Source organism: Arvicola amphibius, chromosome 7, assembly GCF_903992535.2.
Source record: "Arvicola amphibius chromosome 7, mArvAmp1.2, whole genome shotgun sequence".
Taxonomy (NCBI): Eukaryota; Metazoa; Chordata; class Mammalia; order Rodentia; family Cricetidae; genus Arvicola; species Arvicola amphibius.
The window spans coordinates 5,095,275-5,115,478 of record NC_052053.1 but is presented as its reverse complement, the minus strand read 5'-3'; the positions used below and the strand labels follow the sequence as shown (position 1 = coordinate 5,115,478).

Genomic DNA, 20,204 nt, shown 5'->3' with positions numbered 1-20,204 from the left:
CCACATCACTTCTCCATGAGTTTCTCAAGAGCAACTGCACTGTAAGATCAGCCTTGCTCTTCCTGTCTTTGCCAGGGTGTTGCCCCTGCCAGACAAGGTCACACCAGGATGTCAGAATGGATGGCAGGCTTTGAAGATCAGGATTTGTTTCTGGTCTCTTCTCAATAGAGCATGGTGAGACTACATGACGCACCTGCCCAGAACATCTCAGCTCTTGGCCCACACAGCCGTTCTGTAATCCTTCATATTTGCTGTGGGGTCCTTATATACATGTGTTACCTTTACAACATGCCCAGGGCTTACAGAAGTTAACCTGGGAGCTACTGAAGTAGATTGGTAGCTCTGCAAAGATGGAAGGGGAGATCACTTGGGGAAAGACACGTCACTTTGTTTTCTGGAAAGACTAGAAAAGAAATTAAGTCCAGGAGCATCTGATTCTAAAACCTTGTCAACACTGTGTGACTTAAAATCCTGACGCAGGAAAGAATAAAGCAGCCTCGGTGGGAACAGTTCTAGAGCCGTTTATTCCAGAGTAGTGTAAAGAATATGTGTAGATTAAGTTGCTTTTCAATGTCGGTTAAACACGAGGCTAATTAGCTATCAAAATTAGTCTGTCATTGACAACAAAAGTTAAGCAAAGAAGGGAGAAAATGAGGGGGAAAATGTCTTAATTCATCTCATGGGGGGGGGGACATATACCAAATGAGTCTGGACAAGTTAATTTCACAGCCTTCTGATAGACTGCTCTTTAAACAGATGAGTTCCTGTCTGGGGGGGCAGTTGTCCAAATACCCTCAGCTTTCAGCCCAGACCTATTAAACCGCAGCAAGCCTGAGAAGAAACCTTGCAATTGGCAGTCTGCGTGTGTATAACAACACCGTGTGTGATCTTGATTGACTAAATTTGGGACTCTGTTTTGAAACAGCATTAAGTTATAGGCTAAGAAGATGCTTCTGTGTGTGTCTTGTGACATTCTGGGCTCAGGGAGTAGATATCCTTTCTTATTAAGGGAGTCCAGCTATTGGAGTCAGAAGCTGAGCTCTGGTTTAGACGAACCGAACAAAACTTTGAAGCCACATAATGTGTTAACAAGAGAGCTATAGAAATATTAAGGATTATTGCTACTGAACAAAAACTATGATGCGAAATTTAGTAGCAGAGTGAGGCCTTACAGACAGGTTGGTACACACCACAAAGGGAATACAGAATCATGAAGCATGAGTAAGGCTCACACAGTAGAGGAGCATCGCCCCCTCTGCTGGCTTAAATGTTCATCTGCAACTACAGTCTCCAAGGAGACAAGCAGAACTTGAGTTACTGGAGGAACTGAGTGTTTGACAGGCCAAACAAGACTCAAACTGGGGTGATGGTGCTTAGTTACCATTGGTCAGCTCCGGCGGTTGGGAGAACCAAGAACACAATTCCAGCTGTAAAGAGGGAAGCAATGCAATGAATACAGGGGGTTTTTCAATCAGCCAAACCCAAGGGACAATCACAAACTGGTGTTCAGGCAAGGCATTGGCTCACCAGCAGACCACCCTGGGTTTTAGGACACAGACAGCAAGTCAGCCTGCTTGCTGTGGGACAGTGGGGAAAGCTGATGATTACTGACGAGTTCAGACGCAGTAACTGAAGTGACACAGGACTCAGATTCTTAAAACCTGGCAAAACTGGTCCCCGGCTAAATGAAATCCCATCTCACTAGCCAGGTCTTCTTTTCCCCCACCTGCGGCCAAGAAGAAAAGGGCTCGTGAACAAGTGTTGGAATGTGTTCCTTAACATCACACTCTTAAGCGTCTAATGCACTACTGAGTAATATTAAATAGACACATGCTAGATCCAATCCTGTTCTGAGGCCTCCCATGTGGATTCAGTGTGTGGGGGACCAGGGAAAAAGCAAGCTGCTTGAACCAGAGCCCTCTGAAAATCGCCAGCCTTTACCCCAATGTTAAACAGCACTGATAATAAAAAAGGAAAGAAAGTGTCCCGAGGTAATACAGGGTGAATAATTAATATCGTAACTCCAACTTCTTAAATCAGGTGTTCTTTCTTGAGACCTTAGTTATATCTTAGTCATGAAAGAACTTAAATCGTCCCAAGTGAAAATTTTAACCTCACACACAGAAGCCCTGCTTAGCCACAATGTATTTACACGCTGCATAAAAATTCTAACTTCCTTGAAACTATTGAAGATGACTGAAACATCTGAACTCACCTTCCGTCAAGAACCCAACTTTCTCTCGAAACACAGTAGAGATAGAGCGCCCTCTAGGGTCTCTTTCATAGTTTTATGCCAAACTAGAAAGTCTTTATTTCTAGCTATGCTTATTTAAATTTATTTATTCATGTTAGCTACTGTAGTGTTGTTTTAATAGACAGTACCTGATACCATTACTAGATAAGAGAATTCTTACAATTCAATTTGTACAAAATACTCAATCAAGGATCCAGCTTCCTCGTCTCTAAAGTAGAGATACTGCTGACAGCTGAACTTGTTAATACATCACTCTGAGAAGTTTGTAAGGGTCTCGTGGACTTCAGCTATGCGTTTAAGAAAGCATTTGTTTTCCATGTAAAAGTGAGAGGCTGAGTTGGTTTGGCTAAGAGAGTTCATCTTTTTTTTTTTTTTTTTGGTTTTTCGAGACTGGTTTTCCCTGTAGTTTCTAGAGCCTGTCCTGGAACTAGCTCTTGTAGACCAGTCTGGCCTCGAACTCAGAGATCCGCCTGCCTCTGCCTCCTGAGTGCTGGGATTAAAGGCGTGCGCCACCACCGCCCGGGCTAAGAGAGTTCATCTTTGAATAAGAACATTAAGTGTTCTCCTCCAAACATTATTGATAGCTGTTCTTGGAGCCTCTTTGTCAGGATTTTTCTCTCACACCTCTTTCTCAAATAGGAATGTGTTAAATAATCCTTAGGATGCTTATTTATAATCTAATATCTCTTCAAATTCTTCCTACGGTAACTCTCCTCTGCTATACGCTCTATACATCTGCAGTCTTGAAACCTCCTAAGATCTACTTATATACTATATATTTCACCTCTCTCTGCCATGCCCTCATGCTCATTGTCAAGGGCCCATGAGAATGACAGCGTAAGCACAAAACTCAGATGTGAGGAGAGGTGTCAGTGAAATGTACATTAAGATACACGTGCAATTGTCTCTCTGGTCACAACTGGACACGAACACACAAATGAGAGGACGTGAGTGTGGGCACCAAGCTCATCTTGATGTGACCCGCCTCTCAAGCCACTCAGCGTCACACGCGCCCACATGAAATGCAGCTCTCACCTCCTCAGAACACTACACACACAAGGGCTAGAGGTACAAGCCACAAACACTGTCACTGATGCCCAGACCATAATTGGTGTTTTGCATTGCGCTTTTATAACACCCTGTGTGTAACTCTGCCCAGCTCCTCGTCCCTCCTCGGTTAATTCAGAGTGCTCGTCTAGCGGAGTGTGCTAGACTTTTATCCGGAGAGTGGGAGCTCATAGCTGCTTTTCTATGGCCGCTAGCGTTAGCACTCTTCTCTATTAATGGAAGTTGAAACACAGTGCAACTCTGAAACATAGCAGGAACTCAACAACTAGGCCCATTTCCATATAAATATAGTAACACCTTTCTTTTGCTGCTTGTCTGTAGGCATGAGGAGCCCACAGCAATGCTAGTTACTTTATACCTCTTTTTGAAGTACTCAGAAATGTGTTCGATGGACACTTACCCTGTGTGAAACCTGTTCTTCCAATATTGCTGAGCTAATCCGTCAAGAAAGAAAGATGAGAGTTCTCTAGTTGCACCTCAAGGAGAGGGGAGAGGAGGAACTTTGCTTCCTTGTCTCAGCTTCTGAGTCTATGGCTTTTGACCGTGAGAACAACATACGTCATCAGTGGTTTTAAGCATTCGTGAAGTGCATTGGCCAATCTTCTCCAAAACTTTAATCACCAGTTTACTTCAAGGTGGTGGTGTGCAATACAGGGTCAAAAGACCCCCTCAACCACATGCTAACTTTTACATCCTTTATGAAATGACTCTTTGAATCTAAGAAGGCATTGCTTTTGTAAATCCTGAGTTGTGTAAGGTGTAAATCCTGAGTTGTGTAAGGTGATGGTGGTGTAAATCCTTAGTTGTGTAAGGTGATGGTGGTACAAAAGCACTGTGTTGGAGAGGCACTCATATTTAGAGAAAAATTAGTTCAAATTAGGAAAAACTGAGATGAAGTAAGGGTTAATAGAGCCTACTTGCCACCAGCAGACTGATCTTCTGGGGGCAAAATCACACAGCAGGAGTTTAGCACTGACCTCTGATAGGCCCAGCACTCAACATCAGCACAGCCCCTAGATCGGCCATGGCTAATGGTATATTGTACTCTCTGCATCTCTGCTACTACTCCTGATCTAGCAATCTATTATGTGAGCATTGAATCCTTCCACAAACGTGAGTTCTAGAAAGAGCCACCAAGGTCTGGCCTACCCCTGTTCACAGTTCTTCTGCTCCCCAATCATTTAGGGTTGCCTAATCTGAGCTGCGAATCACCTTCTGGTAAACATATTCTGACCTCATCCCAGTTCTCTCACACAGAAAATTAAAAGCCATTCTGAAGTTTATACTTTTGATAACTGGGAGTATTCCACCCCCAGCTGATCTTTAGGGCCACCTCTGTGTAGGAATGTAGCAAGTTAGCCACCAGTATTTGCTTCCACAGATAAAATCAACCAATCTGAAAGATAATCTCCTGCAAGATGAAAAGGAAAAAATAAATAAGTGCCATCAAATCTACTGAAACAACTTAGTGCCCCACCTCATACTCTTTGGATCTGATCCCCAACTGACCATTTTTATTTTACAACACCTTGTTGTTATGCTCTCCCAGATTTAACAATCTAGCAATCCATTCTGTAACAGGTATCTAATAATCAGGTGTTCTCTCTCTCTCTCTCTCTCTCTCTCTCTCTCTCTCACACACACACACACACACACATACACACACACACACACACACACACACAGTCTTGTTCCAGAAACATGACCATCCATTACACACAATTTTCTTATGTACAATTCCAAACACTATCTGGAGTCCTCATCTGCCTCCACACTGAGTTTACCTCAGAGTCAAAGAGGCTTATGCCGTATCATGGACAAGCTGCAAAGTTTGGTCTAGTTCCCCCCCAAAACTGACAACCTTTGAGTCACTTCATAATGGTTCAAAGCAGTATTTTTAGGGCAACATAAATATTCTGAACTGAAGGAGGTCCACAAAGTAGTGTGCCTAATTCTTAGTTATGGTAGGTTCAAGGTGTGATAACTAATCCTTTATTGTTTGCCAACAACCTTAGAATGATGTCCAAACTGCTTGACTCACTAGAAAAGTAAAGCATTCCCCTGAAATTTTGTGACCTTTCTCTCCAACATCAAGTACATCTGACTCCAGCCACTATCTTCTTCCTTAGATCCCATTAGCACAAAAGCATCAAGGGAGTGGGGCAATATAATATAATAATGTAGAGTGTTAAGATAATTAAAGCAACTACAGACTACATTTTTATCAAAAAGCTCAGTGTTGATAATGGCTGAGAGCAAGAAAGTGTAAGCATGTTGCCCATCTAAGATAAGTGACCTTGTTTTGAAGATTTAATGGATGGGGAGTGAAAATCACAAATCTGTCATATCATAAGCAAGTGCCGCCGACTAATTACATGAATTAGTTCTAAAGAGATTAAAATGCCTAGCACATGCATATCATGGCACAAGATTTTAATCCTAACACTGGAGAGGCCAGTATTCCAAATTCAAGCTATCATCAGTTCTTCTGAAAGTTCTACAAGAGACTCCATTCTGTGTCTCTCCTAGATTCTGGTGGTTATTGGCATTCTTTGGCATCCCTTGCCGTGCAGCTGCAACATGCCAGTCTCTGCCTTTCCTACTGCATGACCTTATTCATGATGATGCCTTTGTCTTCGCATGACCTACTAATGGCTCTAGTCATTAGGTGTAGAGCCTCCCCCGTCCATTATAGCCTCATCTGACCTGATGAAATCTGCAAAGAGGTTTCCAATAAGGTCACATGCATAAATTCCAGACTTGTGAATGTGACTGTATCTTTTGGAGGTGTGCAATTCAACTTACAATACCTCTTAATTCTCTTGTGATATGCTGTCTTCCGTGCAATAACTGAGAAACTGTACAAATGAAGACAACAGAAGGAATTCTGCTTGCTGTGGTTTGAATACAAGACATTACCCACAAACTTGTGTGGGGGATACTTGATCCCCAACAGGCAGCAGTATTTTAGAAGACTCTGAAACCTTTGGAAGTTGAACCAAAGCTGATAGATTAGCTCACTAGTGGTGGTCCTCTGAAGGTTATAACTAAGAAAACCCTCAATTCTGGCCTTATCTCTGCTTCTTAGGCTGCTGTAATGGGAGCAACTTCTGCCACATGCTATAGGTGCCATGACTGAGAAATTCTGCCATGCCTTCCCTGCCATTATAGACGGAAGCTCTCTGAAACCATAGGCCAACATCTTTTTCTCTTCCTTTGAGCTGTTTCTTTTGGATGTTTTGGTCACAGTGATGGTAAAATAACTAACACAGAACATTGGTACCAGGAGTAGGCTGACTGTTGTGACTTGACTATGTAGTTCTTAGTCCTTAGAAACTTGATTATAGGAAGAATTAGGAAAAATATGTGAATGTATAATAGAGAAAGCCAAAAATATTGCAAGCAGACAGTAGTGGGCGTTTTTAGTGGGCATTCAGAAGATCAAACTATCAATCAAAATGCAGACAGTAAAGTCTACAGTCAGTGGATTATGAATGAGTTGATGAATTTGTCAATGTTTTGCTGGTGTCCTGAAAATCTGAGAGAGACTGAATTAAGTACGAATGGACTAACATTTATTTGGCTCAGGAAACTTCAAAAGAGCATGGCATTCAGACTATGGTGTGGCCATTGCTAGTTGCTCATAGCCAAGCTTACAGTGAGACTAAGAAGTTAAACGCAGACTAGAACGATATGGGAAACGAGCACGTCAGACAGAAAAGATGCTCATTTAACATTTAAGGCAATGGGTGTAATCATTCAAACGGATAATACATTAGAAATACTCCAAGCAATTCACAGTGGGACAGTGGGAGACATGCCTTGAGGGCATTTTAGGAACTGGGGATCGCCCTCATCCAGCAATTGCAGGCTGCAAACTATTTTGAGAGACTTCCCTTCAAAAATAGAGTGCCCCTTGGATTTCTAATCTCACTGACACACCTACAGAAGGATCTTCCCAGGTTTATCCCCCCAGGCCCTCAGAACCTGGTGCAGCAATGAGGGAACTTAACTACGGGCCCAGTTAGTGGCATGCCTACCATATCCACACACCCCTGGTTTGGTAGCCATGACGAATGAAATAGTTGTGAGGTTGTGGAGGCTTCAACCAAGAATTTTTCTTTTTCTTTTTCTTAGAAGAACCTGTGAGATCAGGCAATGTGTAGCTGAGTTTGGGATCCTTTCAGGGCACCCCTTGTAAACATATAAAGCTGTAAGGGCAAGCCTATCTGAGGAAAAAAAACACGAGCCTCATGGTAAAATACAGACTAATAGAAACCGATTAATTTAGTTGTAAGAGCTAGTTAATAATAAGCCTGAGCGAATAGGCCAAACAGTTTGTAATTAATATTAAGCCTCTAAGTAATTATTTTTAAAGGGTCTTGGAACTGGGTAGAACAGGAAAAAGCCCTCATTTCCAAGCCTGAGTTGAAATAAAGACAGTAGAATGTCTGAAATGCTAGCAGCGTGGAATGTCTGAGGGGAAAAGCTGCAGGTACTGAGCAGACTGGCCCCAGGAGAGGGCAATGCAGGCTTTTATTGCAAACCCAAAGGCAAAGGTTCACAAGCCTACTGAAACTCAGATGATGTCTCCATGTGACCCAGACACAAAGCTACAGGATTTCATGTTTTCTCTGTTATGTTTGGGTCTTGCTTTTGCCCACACTCTCCTCCTCTTCATTCTTTATTTAACAGACATGTTTACTCTTTGCTATGCTATATGGGAAGTTTGTAACTTTCTTTTTTGCAATCATACTCAGAGCCAAATTTCTCACAGTGAAAGGATACCGTGCAAAACCAACAAACAGGAATTAGGGAAAACCAAGTGCACAATCTCAGGACTCCCCTTCTGGTGAAGTCACGCAGAAGGCACCCAGTCCCCACTCGGTATAAACTCAAAATGTGTACCAGAGAAGCTCATCAGAAACCTCGTGCTGGGACTTTTTACTGTGCGCTGCTCATGTAGATACCTTCTATCTAGTACATCCCAAAATGTCGGATCTTCCAGAGGAAGGCATATATCCAGCATGAGCCACATCATCACCCTTTAGTCTCTGCGAACCACCCATGAATTTCCAGACTATTCACCCTCCTGAAATCTAAGTTCCCATTTGTCAGTCAAGGCAACTTTTGTAAGCAGGCCTTCCTTGTATCATTGTCTGTTTTTGATGATTTCATACATGTACATAAGACACACTCCCCTCCCTTCCCATCATCTCTTGACTCCCTTCCACCCTTACCAAGCCCTGCTTCTCCCTGTCCCAAACTGATGACTTTTGGTTTGGTTTTGAGACTCACTTCATTTAAGAACAGCCATCTATGTGACCATTGAATTGAAAGTATGTATTTGAAACCTCGGTGGAGTCACCAGTGGGCATACAGCTGAACTTAGTTGACTCCCGGGCTTCCTGAATGGATCAACACCGAACAGTTCAGCGGTGAAGGGTAGAGGTCCTGCAGTCCCTTCTTCACCCATGCCTGAGTGTCACCAGGCCCATTACTGAGCAGACTCAGCGCAGGTATTTGCAGGTGCTGGGTTTGTGGTTGCAATGGCGATGCCCAGCCCAGAAGATGGCTGTGCAGTTCTTCTTCCTCTCTTCTGGATCTTACATTTATTTTCTGCTGCCTCTTCCACAATGTCATAGAAGAAACCATAAAAAGGTCTTTTGTAGGGCTGTGCACTCATTAGTCACATGTTCTCAGCACCTGATACAGCCATGCATCTCTGCATCCACCTCAATTCACTGGAAATAGAGGCTTCTCGGATTAAGGGTAAGCATAGCATTTGTCCATGGATAGAAACATTGAAACTAAATCAATTTGGCTAATCTACAGCATTCAGTTTCCCCCTAGAAAGACTATCCTCCACCGCCATTGGATTTTGACCAGGTTTATAGTACAAAGCATGAATTTTCTCTCACAGAGTGGGCTTCAGATCGAATCCAATACACCTATATCTGTTCTACCCGTGACAGTTGTGCCCCTGTTGCACAGAAGGCACCTCTTACCTGGCAGGTAGGCTATCATAGCTTTTGAGCTCACCACTGGATGAGAACACTGACATCTCTTCCTCTCCAACAACTGGCCGAGAAACCACCAAGTCTATGAATGCGGGCCAGGAAGGAGGAAGTCACCAGCTCAGGTTTAGCTTGATTTCTCTATAGATGCAGCCAAGGTATGTAAATTTTGTTTGTATATCACAAGGGCTCCCCATTAAGAATTTGTTCTTGAAGAGATGGTGGTGCACACCTTTAATCCCAGAACTTGGCTGGGAGAGGCAGGCAGATCTTTGAGTTCACAGCCAACCTGGTCTACATAGTAAGTTCCAGGCGTGCAAGAGCTATATAGTAAGACCCAATCTTTAAAAGTGGGGAGGGGTTACTGTGAGTCTCTGAAGATATTTTAACTTTGGTCAGCATTAGAACTGTTAAGATTATAAAGGGTTTTCAAAGTTTGACTGAGTTTTTCATTATGATGTGGTCATGGGACTAGAAGCTAGCTGAAGAATATTATGGCTTGAATTTAAAATATACTTCACAGAGTCTTTTGAGTACTTTGTCCTTAACTGGTAGCACTATTTTGGAAAACTATGGAACTCTTAGGATGTATGGCTTATTTGGCTTAAGTAACTCAATAGGGGAGGGCTTTTGAATGCCCAGCCACGGTTGTAGCTTCTCAGTATGTACCCAGGTCTATCCTGATATGGACAGCCTCCACCACACGTTCTCAACATGGTGAACTGAGCCTCTCTGTCTGGTCATTTTCCACTATGAGGAACTAAAGTCCACGGAAGCTGTGACCCAAAAGAAGGCTTTTCTCCCTTAAGTTGTTTCTCATATTTTGATGACAGAAACATGCAAATGGTGATTTTAAAAGATTATCAAAAACAGGGTAGATGTTTGTCACCTGTGCTCAATGCAGCGAATCTGTGTAAACTAGCGCCTTTTGTTATCAGTCATTCTGTTAGACCCCCAACTCTAAGATGCTAACTCCTCAGAAAGGTCGCCCCAAGAAACCACTCACCAGTCCGGTTGATGCAAAAGCAAGAGGAATTTTATTCTCGTCTGTGCAAAGGAAGGAGCCCAGCGAGGGAGAGAAGCCCAGACTAGCTATTACAGGCTGCTTTTAAATGCAAAAACCACATTTTCAAGGAGGGGTTGTTTGTCAAATGCAGGGATTGGCTCATTTTAAGGGAATTTACTATGATTGGTTATGTCAAAGGCAGGAAGGGCGGTTGCTGGATCAGGTGAAGGACAGGGAAGCACCTGAAGGCTGTTGGAAAACACCTATCATTCTAGTCAACAGGCAGGATGGGGTCATGACTAGTTCACAAAAACATGTTTTCTCTAGTTCCCAAAAACATGTTTTCTTCAATTCCACATTGTATTAGCCCAAATGTGATACTTTGTTGGAAAGGGAATGCCTGGTCTTCTTTTGAATGTCTGCATGTGTATTTTGCTCCTGTTTCCCATGCATTCTTTATAAAGACTGATTATGTGTACAAATGTTTATGTATGCCATGTATGTGTGTGTGCCCGTGGGGCCAGACCAGTGCCTCGGGTCTGTTGTAGGTGGAATTACAGGCGATTGTAAGTTGCCCAGTCTGGATGCTGAGAAATGAACCCAGGTCCTCGGGAGAATCAGCAAACACTCTGAACCTCTGAACCTCTGAGCCATCTCTCCAGCCTCCCACACATTCTTAGAGCCAAGTGACATCATTAGAAAATATCTTTCCTGGAGGTTCCCTCACGGTCCTGACTTTCTTTCTCATGTTCTCCCTCCTTCTGCTCCTCATCAGGACCTTGGGAGCTCAGTCCGGTGCTCCAATGTGGGGCTCTGTCATTTTCTTCATCTATCGTCAGGTGGAGGTTCTATGGTGATATGCAAGAAATTCATCAGTATGGCTATAGGAACTGGCCTTTTCAGGCTCCCTCTCCTCAGCTGCCCAAGGAACTAACTGGGGGCGTCTCCCTGGAAACCTGGGAACCCCTCTAGGGTCAAGTCTCTTGACAACCCTCAGGTAGATGGGGAAGGTGACTGAGCCCCACATTGGAGCACTGGACTGAGCTCCCAAGGTCCTGATGAGGAGCAGAAGGAGCGAGAACATGAGGGAGAAAGTCAGGAACGTGAGGCGTGCGTTCACTCATGGAGACGGTGGGACAGAACTAAAGGGAGATCACCAACTCCAGTTGGAATGGGACTGATGGATCATGCGACCAAACCCGTCTCTCTGAATGTGGCCAACAGGGAGGGCTGACTGAGAAGCAAAGGACATTGGCGCTGGGCTCTGATTCTTCTGCATGAACGGGCTCTGTGGGAGCCTTCTCAGCTTGGTCGATCACCTTCCTGGACCTGGGGGGAGTTGGGAGGACCTTGGACTTAGCATAGAGTGGGGAACCCTGATGGCTCCTTGGCCTTGAGAGGGAGGGAGGGGAGGTATGGGTGGAGGGAAGGGGAGGGAAGGGGGAGAAGGAGGGGAGGGAAGGGGGAGGAGGAGCGGAGGGAGGGGGGAGGAGGAGGGAAGGAGATGGAAATTTTTAAATATAAAAAAAAATAAACCATGAGAAAAAAAAAAAGAAAATATCTTTCCTCCTTCGGAAAGAAATTAATCTTCAGCAAATTCTCGCCATAAGCAACTAAGCTTGTGACAGATCAGAAGGGGAATTATTTTCTCACTAGACCTTCCTGTGATCTGTTCGATGCTATAATTTGTCTATATTGTTATTCAAAATACTTCCATTTTAAAATCCAGGCATGGAGGTGGCAATAAAAAGATCATGATTTTGAGAGCCCGTGGACCTGTTTTAACAAGATCTGGCAGGGGGTGGGGATGGGGGCAAGTTTAATGTTTTAAATATTACCTGATACTTACTGCTTGTATACCATCTCTCATCAAATCCGTGAAGATCTATCAACTTAGCCAGAGCCGCTGCATGGAAGATTGTACTCATGCATCTCAAGCCTCATGAATATTTCCATTCTGGGTTTGATCATCATTCTTTTGGTAGGAAATTTGCCTCCAGACAATGAAATGTGATTAAGGAATAACACAAGAGTGAATGACTATGAAGCCCTTGGATAAATCTGCTAACTGACGTGGTTTCCATTTGCTGTTCCTATAAATAAGAAGATATACGACCTCATAAAAATACACAGAGAACACGAAGCAGACAAAGAACATATGCCAAATTACAAGTGATGGGGCATTGTAAAAATAATAAAACCAATTCAAAAGGAATTGTATATAAATCTACAGGACAAGGACAGATTCATCCTTTGGAACCAGTTCAGAGTTACCTAAAATGAGACCGTATGTCTCCAAATTCTATCTCTATTATTTAATGAAGATTTAAAGCATATTAGCAAACGTTCATTTCTTCTCATTTCTAAGGTTGTGAAGCAGCTTCAGGAAAGAGCAACGTGATTGATAGCAAAGGCCCCACATTGAAACCCTGGTTCTTCCTATCGAGCCTGTATAATTTAGCCGGCCCCAATGGGCTTTCCTCACATATGACAAGCATGACATGTGAACTCATGCCTTGTAAACTGCAAGAGGCTACTGTAATGTCACCTTCCACACCTCTGAAAAGCAACATTAAACACTCTGAAAATGTTTCCCTACCATTGTAGGGCTATTAATCCTCTTGTAATTCTTAAACACAGCAAGACAATAAATAGTAAAGTTTCAGGGTAACACAAAATATAAGTGTGGTGCGCTCTCTCTCTCTCTCTCTCTCTCTCTCTCTCTCTCTCTCTCTCTCTCTCTCTCTCTCTCTCATCACTCTCTCTATATGTGTGTAACCTTGAATATAGCTGAAACCTAGCAGGTTAAAACCAGTGGAGCCCAGAAACTTCTGGATTAAAATTCATAAATTATTCAGCGTCTACCATAAACAATGTCTCTAGGCATACCTCAGAACCAAAGTTGTAGTTTGGGGCATTAGCATTTGAGATAATGACAGGCAGCCAGGAGGAAGGCACTTCCGAGGGGGAGTCCCATCTCTGCATGTAGACACCGGGTGTGATGGCAGAACTTCCGCTGTTGTCCTTGTGTGCAGAAAGGCACTGCTTGTGAGATTTTAATACAGTAATTGTTCCATGGTTTAAAAAACAGATTGTGTAGAGGAGATCAAGGTCTTCACCCACTTGACTTTGATTAAATCAAAAGTCAGGGGACCGGTGGAGTCTCCTTAGCTAAGAGCCTTGGCTGCAGAGGACCTGAGTTTGGTCTGCACTGGGCAGCTCCCAGGCAACCTTAATTCCAGCTCCAGAGGATACACTGCCTTGGCTACTGCAGGCACTGCCCATGTGCACATGGCCCTACACAGACACACGCAATTTAAAATAATAAACATAAATTATGCTGTTTTTTTAAGTAAATTACTTCAAGTGTCCCTAATCTAATCATGTGATCCCTGAAAGGCAGAATTCCCTCTGGTTGGCTTGGGAAGGAGGAAAATAGGCACACTATCAAATGTCTTCAGAGGGACGGTGTTCAGTGTGGTGTCCAAACAGCTCGTGAGAAAACAATTAAATAACCCATGTCTCCGTTCTCGCTAGAGGAAACAGAGACTTTAAAGTGACGGCAGTCTAAATGGTACACTCATAATTTATTACACAGCAAGGGGAAACTAAGACTCTTGAGGAAGCCCCCTCCTCTGATGCCCAGGATCACTCTACAATGGCAGGCACAGAAGCCCAGCTTCTGGATGACATGTTGAACATCTCAGTCCTATGCCCAGTGGGTTTGCGTTAACAGATGTTTAAGAAAGAACGATTCTAACATAAACAAGTTATCCCCAATAGTAGAGTAATTCTTTTGTGAATATGACAGAAATTTGAAAGATTCTTAAATATTCAACTTGACATGCCCTCTGGATAATTCACTATACACCAGATTGCAGTTTCTAATAACATTAGGTTTAAACAAATAACTGAGATTTTTATGCCTGGCAGAGATGCTCTTACTTAACATATGTCCATGGACTAGAAAGAACAATGGCATTGCAACACACAATATTTAATAAGCACCTGCTTTTATTGAATATTAGATTGCCTGCTTAGATCAAAGACAGCCTCCCCACTAATGATCACAATCAAAGGCCATGACTAATGATGAACGGCTAGAAGCACTATCACTAAAATCAGATGCAAATACACTTCTCTTTGCTTTTGGGCCTTAAAGAAAGTCTAGAAGAAACAAAAACAATGAAAGCCTTACAGATAGGAATACAAAACTGACATTATTTTCAGGGACTATAACCATCTACTAAAGTTCTAGAAGAAACTACCAGCAATTATTAAAGTTAGTTAGACATAATGTGCCAAATATATTCCAACACACAACAATCAATGGTTGGAATATTCAGTTTTAAAAGATAGTCTTTATAAAAGCAACAAGATATAAGACACCTATACATAAACTTAAGAAACAATGTGTGAAAAAATATAAATCTCTATAAATATACATTAAAGAAGGCAAAAACACAGATAAAACTTTATTCTGACCAGTTCATCTGTGACTATAAAACAGATGCACTGCCAACTGAATAGATAATGAATATTTTATGGATTGACAAGCAGAAGTTAAATTTTCCATGAAAAATCAAAGAGACACAAACATTTTGAAAAAGTAATACTTTGGAAAACCATAGTTGGCGAATAAGAGGCTTGCCTCAGGTGATATTAAGACATTATAAGATGGTATTAGTGACAGTGACCTCTAATCCCAGCACTTGAGAGGTGGGGGCAAGAAGGATCAAGATGTTCAAGGACAGCCTGGGCTACATGAAACTTTGTTTCAAACAAATAAATAAATACATATATACATACTGTAAGTCAAAATAGCCTGGCTACCTTTATAGCAATTAGAATCTGTTACTCTTCACAGCACACATGCGGTCTTATCTTCAACAGCTAAATGTTGCTATGGGCTTCTTTCTATCAGGTACCAGTGTCGCTCATAAAATCAGGAATCTATAAGTATGGCATATTTTTAAAAAGGTGGGAGAGCTACAAGAAGGCCTATCAAGGGTATGAATGTGGGGATAGGGGAGCACTTGCCTGTCATTTGTAAAGCTCTGGATTCAGTCCCTAGTGTGTTAGATACACACATACATACATACATACACACACACACACACACACACACACACACACACACACACACACACCAGTGGTGTATGTGTCCCCTCACCAAAGTTTTTCTCTGTGCTTTCATGAGCAGAGCCTTGTAGATTATCTCAGAAGATGTTGTTGAAGTCTGGGAATACCAAATTTATGTAATAAATTTACTCAGACTCTTAAGACCCTTCCTTCTTGTGCACTAAGAGCCAACAAACCCCTCTATAAAGGAGCATGTTTTAGACATTTTAATTACTGTAAGCCAGGGGGGAATATTTCAGAGATACTACCACATAGAGGATTGAAGGTGTTATATCAAGAAAAGACAGAACGATATCAGAGCTTAACTTCTAGAACTGCATGGGGGGGCTGGAGAAATAGCTCAGTGGTTAAGAGTAAAATCCGCTCTTCCGGACAACCTGAGTTCAGCACCCAGGCCAAGCAGCTCACACCACCTGTCGGTCCAGCTCCAAGAGTTCTGACACCGCTTATGTCTTCTGCAGAGACTGTGTGTGTGTGTGTGTGTGTGTGTGAGAGAGAGAGAGAGAGAGAGAGAGAGAGAGAGAGAGAGAGACAGAGAGAGAGACAGAGAGAGAGACAGAGAGAGAGGAGAGGAGAGAGAGAGAGAGAGAGAGAGAGAGAGAGAGAGAGAGAGAGAGAGAGAGAGAGAGAGAGAATCTGCAATCCAGGCTAAGAGTTTGATATATTCTCAAATAACTTTCTTCCATTTGAAAAACAAAAGTTTTATGTCAAAAAATATGGTTTTGTTAGAAGCCATCATGGGAAGGAAGTCACTTGAAAGATAAAATTTAACACCAGAAAAAAGGTAAGGGTAAGTTGAGGCGAGGGTGTTAACAGCGGTGTAATTGCACTCATAATTCTCAACTTTGGCCAAAGGCTAAAGTCAGCACCACATGGATTAAGGAGGAATTTAAGATTCTGCCTGAACCACCTCCATGAACATGCCAGTGAAAGATTAGAGCAGATCAATCTGCTTCACATCCAAGGAGTCCAGGTTGAGAAAGAGCAAACCCAGCTTAGTAGAGAAGAATTATGAGGAAACCTAAGCCGGGTTGGAGATGTCCGACGTGACTTCTGCGAGCTCAGTGGGTCCTCTGCAAGAACAAGTGCTTTTAACTGCTGAGCCATCTCTTCAGCTCCCACACCGCCTTCTGACTCCCATCAGTTAAGGAGAATTTGCTAAATTTTTTTCGATTAGTTCAATGTACAGAAAAGAAATCAAAGCTCTTATTTTCCATCTGCATTTTCTTCTCTGGCTTCACCTTAGGTGGGGAGATTTTCCTATCTTAAACGACCACATACACCAGACTATTTTCTTTTCTTCCTAATAAACATGTTGCTTTTCTTTCTTGACTTCTAAAATCCTGTTTGCTTCACTATTATTTCTACACATACTCCCGTCTTTTTTAATTAAATTTATTTTTTAGAAATAATCTTTTCTCATTTAACATACCTTTCCCAGTTCCCACGCCCTCTGCTCTTCCTGATCTCCCCATCATACCCCCACCACAGCCCTCATCCACTCCTCAGAGAGGGTAAGGCTTCCCAAGTGGAGTCAATAAAGTCTGACACATCACTTTGAGGCAGGACTGAAGCCCTCCTCCCTATATCTAGGCTGAGCGAGGTATCCCTCCAAAGAGAATGGGTTCCAAAACGCCGGTTCAAGCAATAGGGATAAATCCTGGATCCACTGCCAGTGGCCCCACAGTTTGCCCCTGACATGCAACTGTCACCCACATTCAGTGGGCCTAGTTTGGTCCTCTGCAGGTTCCCCAGCTGTCAGTTCAGAGTCGGTAAGCTCTCACTTGCCCAGGTCGGTTGTTTCTATGGGTGTCCCCATCATGATCGTGACCCCTTTGCTCATATTATTACTCCTCCCTCTCTTGGTCTGGTGTACAGAAGCTCGGCCCAGTGCTTAGCTGTGGATCTCTGCCTCTGCCTCTATCAGTTGCTGGATGAAGTTTCCATGATGGCAATAGAGGTAGTCATCAATCTGATTACAGGGGAAGGCCAATTCAGGTACCCTCTCCAATATTGTTTAGGGTCCTAGTTGGAGCCATTCCTGGGAATTCCTGGGAATTTCCCTAGTGCCAGGTTTCTTGCTAGCCCCATAATGGCTCCCTCAATCAATATAGCTCTTTCCTTGCTCTCCCTCTCTGTCCTTCCCCCATCTCAACCATCCAGTTCCCTCATGTTCTCCTCCTCCCTCCCCCTTCTCCCTTTCTTATCTCCTTCCACTTTCCTTTTTCCCCTCCCCACTCCCATTTATCTCAGTAGATTATGTCTGATTTCCCTTCCCAGGGGGATTCATGTTTGTCTCTCTTAGGACTCTCCTTGATACCTAGCTTCTCTGGGGTTGTGGACTATAGGCTGGTTATCTTTTTCTTTATGTCTAATATCCACTTATGGGTGAGTACATACCCTGTTTGTCTTTCTAAGTCTGAGTTACCACACTAAAGATTGTTTAAGGATTTTTCTTTTTTAGTTTCATTCATTTGCATGTAAACTTCAATACGTCATTGTTTTTTACCTCAGAGTTCCACTATATTGTGTGATGTGGGATTCCCCTCTGTATGCTGTGATTACCACCGATTAATAAAGAAATTGCCTATAGCAGGGCAGAACAGAGCTAGGCAGAGAAAACTAAACTAAATACTGGGGAGAAAAAGAAGGCGGAGTCAGAGAGAAGCCATGTAGCCCTTCCAGAGAGAGAGATGCTAGATAGAACCTTGCCAGTAAGCCACAGCCACATAGTGATACACAGATTAATAGAAAGCAGTTAAATTAAGACATAAGAGCTAGCCAATAAGAAACTAGAGCTAATAGGCCAAGCAGTGATTTAATTAATACAGTTTCTGTGTGGTTATTTCAGGGCTGAGCAGCTGGGAACAAACAAGTGGCCTCCAACTACAATTGTGTAAATGTACCACACTTTCTTTATCTATTCTTCGGTTGAAGGACATCTAGGTTGTTTCCAGGTTCTGGCTATTACAAATAATGCTGGTATAAACACAGTTAAGCAAATGTCCTTGTGGTAAGATTGTGTATCCTTTGAATTTATGCCCAAGGGCAGTATTGCTGGGTTTTGAGGTAAATTGATTCTCAATTTTCTCAGAAACTACCATACTGATTTCCAAAGTGGTTGTACAAGTTTGGACTCCCACCAGCAATGGGGGAGTGTTTCCTTTACTCCACATCCTCTCCAGCATAAACTGTCAATGGTGTTTTTTTATTTTAGCCATTGTGACAGGTGTAAGATGGTATCTCAGAGTCGTTTTGGTTTGCATTTCCCTGATGGCTAAGGATTTTGAGCAATTATTTGATTAGTGTTACCCCAAGGTATTTTATTTGTGGCTATTGTAAAGGGTGATGTTACTCTGATTTCTTCCCCAGCCCTTTTATCATTTGTGTATATGAGGCTACTGGTTTTATTAAGTTGATCTTGTATCCTGCCACATTACTGAAGGAGTTTATCAGTTTTAAGAGTTCCCTGGTATAATTTTGGGGGATATACATATATATATATTATCATCTGCAAATTGCAAAAGTTTGACTTCTTCCTTTCCAAATTGTATTCCCTTGATCTCCCTTAGTTGTCTTATTGCTCTAGCTAGAACTTCAAGTACTATATTAAATAGATATGGAGAGAGTGGACAACCTAGCCTTCTTCCTGATTTTAGTGGAATCACTTTGAATTTCTCTCCATTTAATTTGGTTTTGGCTGTCAGTTTACTGTATATTGTTTTTATTATGTTTAGATAAATTCCTTGTATCCCTGCTCTCTGCAAGACTTTTATCATGTAGGGGTGTTGGATTTTGTCAAAAACTTTTTCAGCATCAAATGAGAAGATCATGTGGTTTTTTTCTTTCAGTTTATTTATATGGTTAATTACATTGACTGATTTTCATATGTTGAACCATGCCTGCATTTCCGGGATGAAGCCGACTTGATCATGGTGGATGATTTTTTTTTTTTTTGATGTGTTCTTGGATTTTGTTTGCCAGGGTTTTATTGAGTATTTTTTTTTCTTTTAAACACTGCCTGGCCCATTATCTGTAGCCTCTTATTGGTTAATTCTCACATCTTCCTTTAACCCATATTTAGTAATCCGTGTAGCACCACAAGGTGGTCGCTTACCAGGAGAGATCTTAACCTGCGTCCATCTCTGAGAGGAGAAGCATGGCGACTGCATATCGCGACTGCCTGAAGTGTCTGCCCACTCCTGCTACCCAGCATTCTGTTCTGTCTACTCCGCCTACCTAATTTTCTGTTCTCTTAAAGGGATTATTGAGTATTTTTGCATCAATGTTCATGAGGGAGATTGGTCTACAATTCTCTTTTTAGATGAGTTTCTGTGTGGTTTGTGTATCAGGGTAACTGTAGCCTTGTAAAAAGAGTTTGGCAATGTTCCTTCTGTTTCTTTTGTATGGAACAATTTGAAAAGTATAGGTATTAACTCTTCTTTGAAGTTCTGGTAGAATCTATGCTGAAACCATCCGGCCCTGGCCTTTTTTTGGGGGGGGGGAGACTTTTTATAATTGTTTCTATTTCCTTAAGGGTAATAGGTCTACTTAAATTGTTTATCCAGTCTTGGTTTAGTTTTGGTATGTGGTACCTACCCAGAAAATTGTCCATTTATTTTATATTTCCCAATTTTGTGAAGTACAGGTTTTCAAAGTATGACCTAATGATTCTCTGGATTTCCTGTGTCTGCTGTTATGTCCCCCTTTTCATTCC

The 20,204-nt window shown here is 42.3% G+C and overlaps 1 long non-coding RNA gene across 4 annotated transcripts in view; it reads right to left on the bottom strand.

Annotated features, from left to right (window-relative positions):
• The window catches only part of LOC119818430, an 82,479-nt gene that overhangs the window by 46,585 nt on the left and 15,690 nt on the right, over positions 1 to 20,204 (bottom strand). The window contains exons 4-5 of one of the 4 annotated variants that reach the window (XR_005286113.1): positions 13,235 to 13,369; positions 11,911 to 12,438 (exon numbers count right to left, since the gene is read on the bottom strand). The exons of the other annotated variants lie outside the window; for them this stretch is intronic. This is a non-coding gene — a long non-coding RNA (uncharacterized LOC119818430). Of the gene's footprint in view, positions 1 to 11,910; positions 12,439 to 13,234; positions 13,370 to 20,204 lie in introns of those variants that run through there. 4 annotated transcript variants of the gene reach the window in all.